The sequence below is a fragment of the Phyllobates terribilis genome, unplaced genomic scaffold (assembly GCF_046119375.1).
Source record: "Phyllobates terribilis strain yellow unplaced genomic scaffold, ASM4611937v1 Scaffold_5__5_contigs__length_657084704, whole genome shotgun sequence".
Lineage (NCBI taxonomy): Eukaryota > Metazoa > Chordata > Amphibia > Anura > Dendrobatidae > Phyllobates > Phyllobates terribilis.
This window is the reverse complement of record NW_027362765.1, coordinates 485,220,609-485,236,046: the sequence shown is the minus strand read 5'-3', so window position 1 is coordinate 485,236,046 and position 15,438 is coordinate 485,220,609. Positions and strand designations below refer to the sequence as shown.

The 15,438-nt window shown below is 36.7% G+C and overlaps 1 protein-coding gene across 3 annotated transcripts in view; it reads right to left on the bottom strand.

The window, feature by feature from the left end:
• The window catches only part of A1CF (APOBEC1 complementation factor), a 91,807-nt gene extending 76,753 nt beyond the window's left edge, over positions 1-15,054 (bottom strand). For 2 of the 3 annotated variants that reach the window (XM_073685494.1, XM_073685495.1), the window contains exon 1: positions 14,943-15,054. The gene's annotated coding sequence lies outside the window, so the exon portion shown is untranslated. The remainder of the gene's footprint in view (positions 1-14,942) is intronic. The other variant, XM_073685496.1, reaches the window with a different exon arrangement.
• Between the last annotated feature and the right edge of the window lie 384 nt (positions 15,055-15,438).

Sequence of the window (15,438 nt, the reverse complement as noted above, 5' to 3'; positions counted from 1 at the left end):
CCGGGTATCATCCGCACATTGAAATGCATGGATTCCGCATGTACAGATGCAGTGATGCGGATTCCATGTGTTTCAATGCAAGTCAATGGCGGCGAAAGCGCCGTGCTTCCGCAAAATAATTGTTAGTGCTGCGGATTTTTCCGCAATGATAATCCGCAGCGGAAATTTCCGCAGCATGTGCACAGCACATGCGGATTATCATTGGGGAACGTGGCAGACCTTCTACCAAGCGTTTTTTAAGCGTTTCTGCAGTGGAATTGCCGCTGCGGAAACGCTTAAAAAACAAGTAGTGGGCACACAACCTAAAAAAAATCATTATAATTAATATTGTGCCAAATTAATTTCACGTGAACTATCACATGATCTATCACAGGGGATCATGTGACATGTCACGTGATACATCAGGTGTAGGTGTGTGTGTGTGTGTGTGTGTGTGTGTGTGGGGGGGGGGGGGGCACACCTTCTAAACTGCCTGGGGCTCTTGCTACTCTTAATCCACCCCTGAATGTTTGTCTACTTGACATGCAATTTTTAAAGTTTCAAAAGGTATCCGTCACAAGGTTTTTTGTTACCCCATTTGGAAGGAGAATAGACAGAGCCTGATATCAGCAATGTGTCACTTACTTTACCTTGTGCTGCACTCATTGGCATCTACATGTACATTTCTGTGCATAGGCAGAAAGCTGCCAATCAGTTGTGGGTACGTGGCAGCAGACCAAGAAGTCCTCTAGTGATAATCTCCTGCTAATAAAATTGTGATTTTATAAAAACTACACTAAGCAGACCAGTAAATGACACATCGCTGGAATCAGGGTCTCTGTCTCTATATTAGGCTGCTCTCAGATTAGGTAGCAAAAACCTGCTGACAGATTCTCTTCAATAATATTTTTCAAGCATTTTTAGTGCCTTTTCCCCTCACATTAAATATATTTATCAGTTTACTTTTCCTTCCATGATAAAAATGTCAGAAAAACACAGTAACTATAGCATGCTACTATATTGAAAAAAGCAACTCCAAAAACTCCCACTCCAAAAAAATGGTTTCTATCTGGTGCATTTTGTAATACATTGAAGTAACATCTGGCTGCAAAAAAAATCACCAAAATAAAATTGTCAAACACATCACAAAAATGCCAAAAAAACACCCAAAATTTCTGAAATCAATGTAAGTCTGCACATAACCTCACCAACATGGCTAGCATAGTTTAAAGTGGCATATCCACTTTTAATAGGAATTTTATGGAAACAATATGCAAATATTTATATCCACCTTAAGTGCTTTAAAAGTGATTCAAGCAGCTTGATACATGGTCATAATACTAATCAGATAATTAAACTTTTGTTAACATAAAACTAGAAAAATTGTGTATTTTATGATGCAGGAATGTAGCAACCAAAACTCCTTGTGACCTAAATTACAGCATGTACTGAGACATGATATAATATATTGCCACTAGTTAAGAAAACGCTTCGATGTTGCTGACATAGGTAGAAGCAGCTGGAAGCAAGTTCCTACTACATCACAGGTCAGACAAGAATGTTCTTAATTTATTTGTCCTTTATTTCAGAAGCAATTCTCAGAAAAATGAGATTCTTGGTATATGCAATTTTCCAGGCAACAGTTTTTCTGATGGCAGAGAAGTGCTTTATGTCAGCTCTTCGTAGCTAATTCCAGGGGCATAAAAAGCTCATGTGTACTGTCAGACTGAATTGTTGAAGCTGTCTGTGCCACTCTTTGCGTCAAAGAGCTGGCTGTGATGTAATAGTGCCCCCTCTCACTCTTTATCAAGCAAAGTCAAAATTTCAAATTAATCAAAAACTTGTCAACTTTCAAGACATTTATACATTTTAGTAAAATCAAAATACAGTTTATGTTTACAGGGAATCTGTCATCAGCTTTTGATACCCCATCTGAAAGCAGCATGAAAAGCATGTAAAGACACTGATTCCAAGGATGTGTAACTTTCTGGGCTCCTAATTGTCATTTTTGATAAATCCCTGTTTTATCTGCTTCAGATATAGCAGAGCTTTGAATGCTGAGCTGTGTTTAACCCCGTCCACACCACTGATTGGCAGCTTTCTGTGTACACTGTGCATAGGCATAAAGCTGCCAATCAGTAGTGAAGCGGGGAAGGACATGGATGATAATTATCTGCTGATAAAATAATAATTTTATAAAAACTACACCAAGCAGCCCATTAAGTGGCATATAACTAGAATCAGGGTCTCAGCCTCTACATCATGCTGCTGTCAGATTAGGTAACAAAAATCTGGTGAAAAATTCCCTTTAACCCCTTCACCCCCAAGCCTGTTTTCACTTTCCTGACCAGAGCAAATGCTGCAATTCTAATCAGTGTCACTTTATGTGATAATAACTCTGGAACGCTTCAACGTATCCCAGTGATTCTGAGACTGTTTTTTTATGACACATTGTCCTTTACATTAGTGGTAAATTTAGGATGATATTTTTTGCATTTATTTGTGAAAAATATCAGAAATTTGGTAAAAATTTTGAAAATTTAGCAATTTTCTAAATTTTAATTTTTATGCCCTTAAACCAGAGAGTTATGTCACACAAAATAGTTAATATATAACATTTACCATATGTCTACTTTCATCTGCATAATTTTTGAGACATTCATTTTTTTGGTTAGGAAGTTAAAATGATTAAAAGTTGACCAGCGATTTCTCATTTTTTCAACGAAATTTACAAAACCAATTTTTATAGGGGCCACACCGCGTTTGAAGTGACTTTGAGGGGCCTATATGACAGAAAATACCCAAAAGTGACACCATTCTAAAAACTGTACCTCTCAAAACCAGTCAATACGTTTATTAACCCTTCAGGAGCCTCATACGAATTAAAACAATGTGGAAGGAAACAATGAAAATTTTACCTTTTCACACAAACATATTGCTTTAGCCCCACATTTTGCATTTTCACAATATTAACAGGAGAAAATGGATCATACAATTTGTTGTGCAATTTCTCCTGAGTATGCCGATAACCCATATGTGGTAGAAAATTACTGTTTGGGCGCACGGCAGGGCTCAAAAGGAGTACCATTTAACTTTTGAAATGCAAAATTGGCTGGAATCAATAGCGGACGCCATGTCATGTTTGCAGAGCCCCTGATGTGCCTAATCAGTGAAAACCCTCCACAAGTGACACCAGTTTGGAAACTACACCCCTCAAGAAACTTATCTAGAGTTGTGGTGAGCACCTTGGACCCATAGGTGCTGCACAGAATTTAATAACGTTGAGCTGTGAAAATGAAAAAATACATTTTCATTCAAAAATGTTGGTTTTGCCCCAAAATTTAAATTTTAACAAGGGTAACAGGAGAAAATGGACCATACAATTGTTGTGCAATTTCTCCTGAGCACAGAGATACCTCATATGTGGTGGAAAACTACTGTTTTGGCAACCGGTAGGGATCAGAAAAGAAGGAGCGCCAATTGAATTCTGGAGCACAATTTTGGCTGGAATAGATTGCGGATGCCATATCACATTTGAAGAGCCCTGACATGCCAAAACAGCAGAAACAACCACAAGTGACCCAATTTTGGAAACTACACCTCTTGATGAATTTATCAGGGGTGAAGTGAGCATTTTTAACCTTCAGGCAATTCACAGAATTGTATAACATTAGACTGAGTAAATGGAAATTTTTTCAGTTAAAATGTTATTTTGGCCTCAAGTTTTTAATTTTCAAAGGGGATACTAGGAGAAAATGAATGGTACAATTTGTTACGCAAATTTCTCCGGAGTACGCCAATACCCCATAAGTGGTCAAAAACTACTGCAAAGCTCGGAAGGGAAGAAGCACCATATTGAAATTCAGATTTTGCTAGAATGGTTTGAGGGTGCAATGTCACATTGGCAGAGCCCCTGAGGTGCCAGAACAGCAGAACTCTCTATAAGTGACACCATTTTACAAACTACACCCACTAATAAATTCATCTAGGGGTGCAGTGGGCATATTGAAACCACATGTGCCTCAGAGGATTTTAGACCACTGGGCGGTAAAGAAAGAATAATTACATTTTTACCACTAAAATGTTTTAGTCCCAAGTTTTCAATTTTTATAAGGGCTAATAGAAAAAGATGGACCTCACAGTTTGTTGTGTAATTTCACCTGAGTGTGCCAATACCCGACATATTCAGGAACTACTTTTCAGGCACAGTGGAAAGCTCAGAAAGGAAGGAGAGCCATATTATAGTGCAAAAGTGCAGAACACAGAAGCCCCGGTGTAAGTGCTCAGCGTAGAGCGCAGGATAAATGTGAGCTGATCCTTACTGCGATTTTTGGGAGGCAGAATAAACAAATCAACAGCAGCTGAAGAATTGGTTTTATTTATTTTTTATGCCATGCACTGTGCGGTGTAAATGATAAGACGGCTTTATTCTTTGGTTTGGTGCAATTATACCGATATTAGATTTATATAGTTTTTTTTATGGTTGGCTCCTATCACACGCTAAAAGACACTTTTGCATCCCTGTATTTTGAGAGCTATAATTTTTCTATATTTCTGCTGATAGAGCCATGTGAGAGCTTGTTTTTATGCGGAACGAGTTGACACTTTTATTGGTACCATTTTTGAGCACATAACAGTTTTTGATCGCTCTCTATTTTTGGGAGGCAAAATGAACAAAAACCAGTAATTCAGGAATTGTTTTTTTTTTCTTTTGTGCCGTTCACCGTGTGGTAAAAGTGACAAGGTAGCTTTATGCTTTGGGTCAGTACGATTACGATACTACATTTATATAATTTTTTTTTATTTTGCCGCTTTTACACAATAAAAGCTATTTTAAAGAAAAAAGAATTGTTTTTGCATCGCTTTATTCTGAGAGCTATAACTTTTTTATTTTTTCACTGATGGTTCTGTATGGCAGCTTAATTTTTTGTGGGACAAGATGCTGTTTTACAGCTATACAATTTTATTTACATTCAACTTTTTGATAGCGTTTTATTCTACTTTTTTGGCGTCATGATGAAAAAGCATAGTTTTTTGTGGCACTTTTTATTTTTTTATGGTGTTGACTGAAGGGGTTAAATAGTGTGACAGTTTTATAAAACAGGTCGTTGCGGACATGGCGATATCAAATAAGTGTATTTATTTCGTTTATTTCATTTTTTTTACATAAATATACCTATTTATTGTTTAATATTTTTTTCATTTCTTTGTTTATTTATTTTATGACTTTTTTTTTGTTTTTTTACTTAGTCCCTCTATCGGACTTTAACTTTTATTACTCTGATCACTGGTATATTGCATTGTAATGCACTAGCATTGAAATGCATTATATCTGTCGGTGCTGCACTGACAAAAGCCTCATAGTCCATGCTCCTGGCATGATCTAACAGGCTTGCCATAGCTGGCAGATCTGGAGGTCATCATGATGACCATGGGGTCCAATCGGAAGAGAGAAGGAAACCCCTCTCTCTCCTAACCTCCTAAATGTCGAGATCGATATGGATTGCGGAACTTAGGGGGTTAAATGGCCCGGGGTGGTGCATGCACCACTCCTTGCCATGACAGTCGAAGTTTGGCTATCACTCAATCACTCAAGTCGAGCTCCTGGTGGTGATCCTATGGGTACTGTTCTTGTGCCCGCACGATTGCCATTATGTAAATTTACGCCATTTTGCCGGAACCTCTTCCTGATCTTGACATAACCTTACGTCAAATGTCGTGAAGGGGTTAAAGGAACCAGTGATCAATTAAAGCTCCCAGTGACCCCTAAAAGTGCTCAGGTTATGGTATTGGCTCCACATACTTTCCAGCTTGTATTGGGTTTTCATACGTGAAGTAATTGCAATGCAACAGCAATATGAAGAGCGGATCTTAATTGGAACACCCATAATTACCCTTTGCAGGATTACAGTACATGATCATTTACCCAACCTCCACTTCTCATCTGATCTTTCCCATAACTTCTATTCATGCACAAAGCCAGGACTTTGACATGTCCCTGCCATTTGAAACTCTCTTTTTCTTCTACTTTCTGCATGATTTTGTAAATCTCCTTCAGTGAGTCAAAGTACAGGATTATATTTTAGAAATGTTCAAGATTAGAACTCAACTTTCGCTGTTTCCTATGTATTTGTGATTGTTGGGTATTTCTTGTAGCAAAGTTTTTAGCAATTTATTATGTCATCTTTTATTCCCAAATTATTAGTTGTATTGTATAAAATTTTTGAAATTCATCAGTGTGTGCTTTCACAATATGAGTTGTAATTGTAGCAGTAGTCGCAGTAGTCAAATGTGCTCAATTATTTTTTATTGTTTATTGCCTTTATACTATTGACTAGCAATTGTGAAATAGATTAGCTTGTTTCATAATAAGATGGTTGGATGGTTTCTTAGAAAGCATTTTAAGGAGTGAAATATATAATAAATATAACATAGCCCTAGAAAGAGGAAGATCCTGAAACAACAATAACAATAATAATAATCTTGATAGACCATAATAAAACATAGGAAAAATTATTTTATAGTATATTTTAATGTCTCCTGTGGGAGACCTCATGGTTTCACAAATTTTTCATTGAGATGCCATTGGAGGTCATTTTTGACAGGTGTGCTACAAAGTACAAAAAGATAAAAGTGTAGGACTCTCACTACACTCGGACCAAGGTTATTCAATGGGGCAGTGCAAATTGACATTTTTTTTCACTGACTGAATCTGCATGTGAAAAAAAAAAATAATCACTTTTTTTTTTTGGAACAGAAGTACGCTCCTTTTCCTCTTTAGACTCTCCTTCAGATGATGTTGGCATCTTCCTTTTAACACTTCTGTTTCCAACAACAGACAATTCAATTTCTTCATGGGGCACTCAGCAATTTTCTGCATGAACACTTTTTCCAACTCTTGAGCCATTAGGACAATATCATCTCCCGGCTTATTATTAATAAAGCAATTTGTGAACATGGTATTGAAATCCTTCATGCAGTCCAGAGCCTTCGGGTAATAACTATACTCCAGTCTTTTTCTTATTGTGCTCAAATCCACTGGATTCTTTATAATTTGATAATAATCAGGGAGGCTCTGCTTTGCAGCATTTAGAGGCTGTTGAAATGACCAGGGAAAGTTGTGCTTCTATAACACCTTCCACACCACCTTCTCCAGGTACTGACGCTGGTTAGTGAGACGCCTGGTTTTCCTGCGACTAATGTACTCCGGTGGAGGTGGATTCATGGTGATAAGTGCAGCTGTCTGCTTGACGTGGTGCAGCAAAGCAGTTTACTTCTTCGGCACACATTCCCCTGGTACTTTAATCTGCAGGTTTTTCAGGGCCTTGTACACATTAGATGAAAATATGCCAACGACCGATTGTTTGCTGACAGCATCAATCGCATCAGAGACTGCATCCATCAATATCGGATGATGACTCTCCACATAAGTATGGGATATATGTATACAGTACAAAAAATACAAAAAGGCAACAGTAACAGTACCAAGCAATAAAAAAAACAAAAAGGGCAAAAAAACATTGAACTGAAAAGTTGCCACAGTGAAAATTTTTTTCCATCTTCTCCACTGTCTCAGTCAGTGGAAATCGGACCACACTCAGATGTCATCCGAGTGCAGTCCAATGTTTTCCACTGACTCATTGACTTGCATGTTTCAGTGCGATCTGAATATCGGATCAAACTCAGACATGCAGAGATTTTTTCACAGACTCTATCTGTGGAAAAAATCGGACATGTGCACGGCCATATAGAATAACATTGGTCCGAGAGTGATCCTATGCTTTGTCGGATTTCACTTGGACCAATATTACGGTCGTCTGAACAAGCCCTGAGGCCACGGCCCCACTATCAGTATTCGGTCAGTATTTTTTCTCAGGAGTGGGAGCCAAAACCAGGAGAGGAGCAATCAGAGAAAAGGTATAATAGAAACAAGTCACCAATTCTACATTTATCACCCACTCCTGGTTTTGGCTCCCACTCCTGAGAAAGAATACAAAATACTGACCTAATACTGATAGTGGGACCATGGTCTAACAATGAGTCGGGGATGCTTCCAGCAGTGAACAAAGATGCTCTTGGGCAGCACGGTGGCTCAGTGGTTAGCCTGCAGCCTTGCAGCACTGGGTCCTGGGTTCAAATCCAACCAAGGACAACATCTGCAAGGAGTTTGCATCTTCTCCTTGTGTTTGTGTGAGTTTCCTCTGGGTTCTCCAGTTTCTTCCCACACTCCAAAGACATACTGATAGGGGATGTAGACTGTGAACCCCAATGGGGACAGTGATAATGTCTGTAAAGCACTGTGGAATTAATGGTGCTATTTAAGTGAGGAAAATAAAAAAAAATAAAAATCTTGTTGAACCTTAATGATTCAACCTACAGGAGCAGAGCTGGTGTTAGGGGGGCATCAGGTGGTACATGTGAACCAGATACTAGACCATGATGTTTAAGCTATGTACACATGAAGTTTTTTGAAACAATCAGCTTTCTGGGAAAGCTTTTCTGAGGGAGTTGAGCTTCTTTTTTTACAAGTTGCTTTCAGGATTTTCTTTTTTTCCCTGAAGTATTTTTTTCAGCCTTCTGATTTAACTGTCTAGTTGAAATGGATTCCATCCAGATCTACTTCATAGAAATGACTCAAACTTTTTTTGTTCCACCAGGCTTTCTTTTTAAAACTTCTTCAGGAAGGAAAAAAAGGCTCAAACAACTCCTATGAATGGTACTGTGGATTTACCATAGAAATAAATAGGAAGAGTTTACCTAATCATTTTGAGTTGTTTTTGAGGAGGATTTTTGAGTGGATCCACTCCCAAAACGCTTAAAAAAACCCTCTGTATAAACATTTCCGGGCCTGTGGTTCGTGTTTCAAATCCACAACATGACAATTTCTCTTGTGGGTTTGCTGAGCTTTATGCACAGAATTCCTCCATAGCATTGCAATAGATGCGGAAAATCCACAGGTAAATAACACATGAAACTGGACATGATGGTATCAATAACATTTTGTCAAAGCCAAATACTAGGAAGTATCAAAAGCAAAGCAGCTTAATTTAAAGAATGACATATCAAAAAGAGACAAAAATGTGATAAAAACGCACGTAAAAAAATGCACTCAAAAAGTAAATGAAAAAAATGCAAGCAACTTAACTTATCTAATAGGTGCAGAAATACTACAGAAAATCTGCAATATCAAAAACTCACCAAATACTCATCATGGGAATGTAGCCTAATTGTTCATTCAGAGTAAAAAACGGCATCAAATCCTCTTTGAACAAGTTTCTGATTGAATTTAATTGGAAAGCTCCTATAGTGCACACAGTGATGTTTTTTCACATTATTTTGAGCATTTCCCAGTAAAACTAATAGAAAGCTTATTTAAAGAGTATTTGAAGCATTTTTATATAGATTTGCAGTAAACTCCTCTTCTAAATCCTCACAATAAACTGTGTGAATAGGCCCTACAACAGACCATGGTTTTTTTTTGCTTACATCTTAATGTTGTAGAAATGCCATAAACTACAGTGGAGAGAGTCACAGACATGAAACACCACCTGTCTAGTTTTATTTCCTTTCTGGAGTGTCAAACGGATTACGAGACCCCATTCTCCTGAAGCATCCAGAGATGTCCACACAGAGCACCATTAGTACTTGTCAGTCCCTGTTTCTCAGCTGCTGCCACTTCTCTTCTGTGTGAACTAATCACATGTAGCTAACCTGTCAGTCAAGCATTTTTCTGTCCATATGATTGGGAGCCGTGCAGAATGGTATCGTGGGCCGCAAGTAGCCCACAAGCCGCAGGTTCTGCACCCCTGGGCTAGAATCTCCTCAGGAAATGTAAAGCCTACCTATGGTTTTGTTTTTGTAGCGTAAAGTGGTTGTCTGATCTAAATTGACAAGTCTGCAGTCATTTTATGTGACTGCAGACTTGTGAATCATCCCAGCACACGCACTGGATTTGCCGTTGTCAGCGCCGAGAATGGCGGGCACGTTACAGCAAGTATGCATTATCCATACTTCCAACCAGAACCTAACTAGACTGTTTTCGACCTCGCTCAATGTCACCTGTAATCTGTACAAATCCATTGAGAAACAAACTGAAATCATAATGAGGGGGAAAATAAAACAAAACTCAAATAACGTGGTTGCATAAATGTAAGCATCCTCTTACAATTGGGGGTGTGGTTGTGAAGGGTGCAACATTTTTTCCAAGCCACTAGATATACCATGGAACACTGTGAAGACGGTCATCAAGATGTGGCTTACATTTGGTACAACAGTAACATTATCTAGAACTGGACGTCTATCAAAAAATGATGGAAAGACAAGAAAAAATTTGGTCTTGAGGCCCACAGCCACATTAAAGGAGATGTAGGAGTTTCTGGCCCTTACTGATTGTGTACTGTATGCGACAATAATATTCCGTATTCTTCAAATGTCTGGCCTGTGAGTTAGGGTGGCAAAACCAAAGCCTTCTCCAAGTATCCAAGTCTGCGTATGCTTTGCCAATACCTAAATCAAGTCTGCCAAAAACATATGGGAAAACTTGATATTGTCCAACGAGATCAAGGTTGAACTTTGTGGCTCTGGAGCAACGCCAAGACTACGCACCACCAAAAGAACTTCATACACACAGTGAAGCACAGTGGAGGCTGTACTATGCATTGGGGCTGTTTTTGGCAGCTGGAACTGGGGATTTTGTCAAGGTGGAAGGAATTATAAAAAGTTTCAAATGTCAGTCAATTTTCATTCAAAACCTTCAGGTCTCTGCTAAAAATCTAAACATGAAGAAGAATTTCACTTTCCAGCACAACAACAACAACCCTAAGGATACCTCCTAATCAACAAAGTAATGGCTTTGACGCAGGATCAAAGATTTGGAATGGCCCAGCCACAGACCAAATATGATTCCAATTGAAAATCTGTGGATTGACCTTAATAGGGCGCTATACACAAGAGATGCCCTCACAATGTCATAGATTTGGAACACTACTGCAAGGAAGATTGGGCAAAAATTGCCAATCATAGATGTGCCATATTGATAGACTCCTACCCAAAAAGACTGAATGCAGTTATAAATTCAAAGAGTGCTTTAACAAAGTATTAGTTTAAGGGTGTGCATATTTATGAAATCACATGATTTTAGTCTTTTATTTTTCCATCTGAAAAGATTTCAGATTGCTCTTCAATTGCATTGTACAGATTATGTATGACATTAAAGCTGGAAAAATATCTGTAATGATTCTTCTTCTTGTGATTTTTTTTTACATGATAAAAACCTGGTATTTTAACAAGGATGTGTAGACTATTTATATCCACTGTATTTTATTTGCAAAATGTATTTTTCATCTTGTGTTTTTGTGGGGAATATTTTGTTCCATTTTCTGTAAAAATGACAGGAAAATATTTCTTGTTATTTATAAGAGAAAAAAACACAATGAATGGATTGCAAAAAAGACGCATTTTTCATGCATATTTTGTGCATTTCTTGCTACATTGTCTTTAATATGAAACACATTTGTTTCTTTTTCACTCAAGTGAATGGAATATAGGTATGTTTTCTCTGCTACAGACAGCCATAAATTTTTTTTATTGCACAGTATACATTTTTATTTTGTATAGGGTTGTTTTTAAAAAGTGCATGTTAGGTGAATTCTTCAGAATATATCCAACAGTGCACAGTGTGGTGTATATTTAGCTTTCCTCGCTGTCAGATAGGGTCAGATGAGCGTATGAAAAATCGTTCAATTTTCATCCCAAAAACTCAGACAATTTTCATCCATATTGTCATCTATGTGTCATTCGTGTGTTCATATTTCACATCTGTGTGATATCCATGTGGCAACTGTGTATCCGTATTTTACATCCGTATTTATGCATCAACACTTTAAAATATACAATAATAAAGTTTACTAGGTTAATAATGGTAAATAATGTATCTGTAAAAACTGGATTCTATGTGAATCTTCTGTGTGAGATCTGATTTTTTTTGTCCACCCATAGACTTGAATGTGCGCGTCTCATCCAATGTATGAAACAGACAAATACATGCCGTGATTTTTTTCACACTGTCTATGTGAAAAATAACATGTCTTAACAGCTCTACTCAATCCCATTGGTCAGTGTGCTGGCTGATTTTTACTCGGACAGCACAAGTCCATATAATACGCTCGTTTTATTGAGCCCTTAGGCTGTATTAACACTTTTTCCCCACAGTACATTTTTTATTTTGCCATTATCATGATAAAAAAATCCTGCGTTTTTTATGCAATTTTTGAAAATAGTCAAAAAAGGTAAAACGCAACTTGACCATAATTTGTAAATGCAGCCTTGCTTAAAAATAAAAAAATATATAATAATAATAATCTTTATTTTTATATAGTGCTAACATGTTCCGCAGCACTTTACAGACATTATCATCGCTGTCCCCATTGGGGCTCACAATCTACATTCCCTATCAGTATGTCTTTGGAGTCTGGGAGGAAACCAGAGAACCCGGAGGAAACCCACACAAACACAGGGAGAACATACAAACTCCTTGCAGATGTTGTCCTTGGTGGGATTTGAGCCCAGGACCCCAGTGCTGCAAGGCTGCAGTGTTAACCACTGAACCACCGCACAAATTATTTTGTGAATAATTAAGCATTTATATAAAAACACTCAATGGAGAAGAATTGTTATCAATGTAGCAGCCACATTGCCTTGACTAGCATGAACCACAGTGGAAAAATTAATGCATTTTAAGATGTTCTAGTCTAAGTTTTCGCTGCCTAAAAAGACAGTTTTAATAATTCTATCCCGATATTTCATCAATATTCAAACTACATTAAGAAGCCATGTTGTTTTTTTTGTTTTACAAACCCATCTTATTAGGTAAAATTGTGACATTTCTTAGCTGATTTTTTTTAAAAAACATGTTAAATATTACACCATACCACATAGTTCATTTCTGATAAAATAATAGGAAATATAACAAACACTCTAACTCCTAAAAGGCCGATCAGCATGAATTAGAGTATTTGAACAAGCAGCTGATACAGCTCCCAAAGTTCTACAGAAAAGGAGGAAAACATTTGTCACATTAATCACTTTACTGCCTTTAGTACACATAAATACTTGCCCAAATAACAATTGTGTTTTTTAACTGGTGACTGTAATGATAGCATACATGCTGAGTCTCGGTCGGGTCAGTATACGTCAAGGTTACTATATTTTGGCGTATAGAATAGTGCAACAGACTGCATTATGACATACACAGACAGCCGGTAATAAAAGTATATACCGCACTTCTACATTTTAATACAATTTTCTTGGTAGACTATGGATGATGGATGATGGATGTTACTGTATGTTATAAGTCAGGGGAATATTCCAGAGGTTTCCATTAGGGAATCTAGAAGTTATACCATTAGGCTATGTTCACACGTGGCATTTCTTGCAGCTTTTTTTTTTTTTGCAGAAAGGAAGTTGTTTTACAGTACCAGCAAAGGCTATTGGATTTCAGAAATCTCTGACATACACAACTTTTTTTTCCTGATTGAATTTGAGCACTGCAGAATTTTTGTTGCGTTTTTTGCAACATTTTTTACCCATAGAAGGCAAAGAGAAGGCGCGAAAAAAGCAGCAGCATAACTTTTGTGCATAACTTTCTTAACATGTACTGTAGACAAATCGCACTTGTAATCTGCTTGAAAAATGGAGCAGCAATACATTAATTTGTTACATTTTTACATTTTACTCATTTCACTGCCAAGAGTGAAGGTTTTGGCTGCAGAAAAAAAAAAACGCTGCAAAAACACCAAGTGTGAACATACCCTAACTCAGAAAAAGTAGAAGGAAAAGGTTTATACTTCTCTTTTTAATGCACTTTTGCATAAAAATACAAACACAAAATACTGAATCAATCTTTCCTGTCTGGAAGTCGCCTTCTAGGGTAAGTTCGTGCATAGCAGACTTGTTATAAAAGTTATTATTATGGCTGTTCCATTTATCTTAATGAAGCTATGAGAACAGCCACGCAAATGCAACAGAAACAACCCAATTTGTAGATATATTGAATGGATTTTCAGTGCAGAAATTTATGCAACAATCTGAGACATGAACTTACTATATAAAGAGCAGAATCCCTTAATGATCCAAAATGTAGAATTGTTTTGTAAATTATTATGAATTTTTCATCATCAATAATAATAATATTAGCTCCATGTATTTCTTTATAAGCCGCAATATAACAGATTTCTTCTATGCAATAGAAGTGATAACAATGAAATATATTGTTGTTCTTAAATATTATTTAGCATTTTATTAGTGTGTAAAGAAGATGCATGATTCTGAATATACTTTTATACTAAATAACAGCTAATTTTAAAGTGATTTGCATTATATAGTACTAACCACACAAGTACTACTATTACTACTAACATAAAAAAGAATAACGATAATAATACTAACATTAACAATAATAATGATAATAACAGCAGCACATTTTAAAGTGATTTGCTTTATGTAATGATAATATAACCACAAATAATAATAATAATAATAATAATAATAATAATAAAATACCAGGAAAATATATGCATGTACAAAAAAAACTGTTCTTCACATAGTGCTAAAAATAAATGAAAGAAATCCTCAACTGGTTTCTGGAAATATAAATGATTAACAGCTGCTGTTTTAGATAGAGTGAGACAGACGCTAATGAGGCGCTACCACATTATACCACATGTAAACTATAGATATATACACTTACTGTGCACTCTACTTCTCTAGACTTATACAATGTAACACCAGCATCTGGTTTTGGATCTTTGTTTTTAGTTAGAAACAAATTAGGATGCTATAAAACATATGTGATATGTAGATTTTTTCATTGTTTTTTTTTTTATACATGTGCTGTCTGTAACTACTTTTATATTAGCATTTTATAGTAAAATCATTTTTATAGGGTAAAAAATATCCCACCTTACCTGAGCAATTTCAGAGATCACCCCCAGCAGGTTTTGCTTGATTATGGCGAATTGGAGACGTGTACCTCTGGTTATCCCTTAATCATATCAAACTCCAAAGGTTCATTGGCCCTAGGTTTGCTTTACAATCCTTACAGGTTAAACGTTAACTTGCTCTATCTCTTAGCTTGTATAGCCCTTTGACCAGATAATTAGGTTGCAGCACACACAGCATCATCGTACAAGTGAAATCTGTGACAAGACAGTAGCATATGGAAAAAAACAAAATATTATAAATATAGTCATTTCATCTCTTTTCTGTGATCAAATGTATTTTTATAAAAAAGCCCAATAATGTGGTTCAAAAAGCTTTCACATAATACTATAGCCTCTTAAATTCATATGTTAAAGTAAAGGTTTCTCTTCCTTTTTTTCCTTCTACAAATAATCCAAATGTATTCTATACATACAGTGGTGGCCAAAAGTATTGGCACCCCTGCAATTCTGTCAGATAATA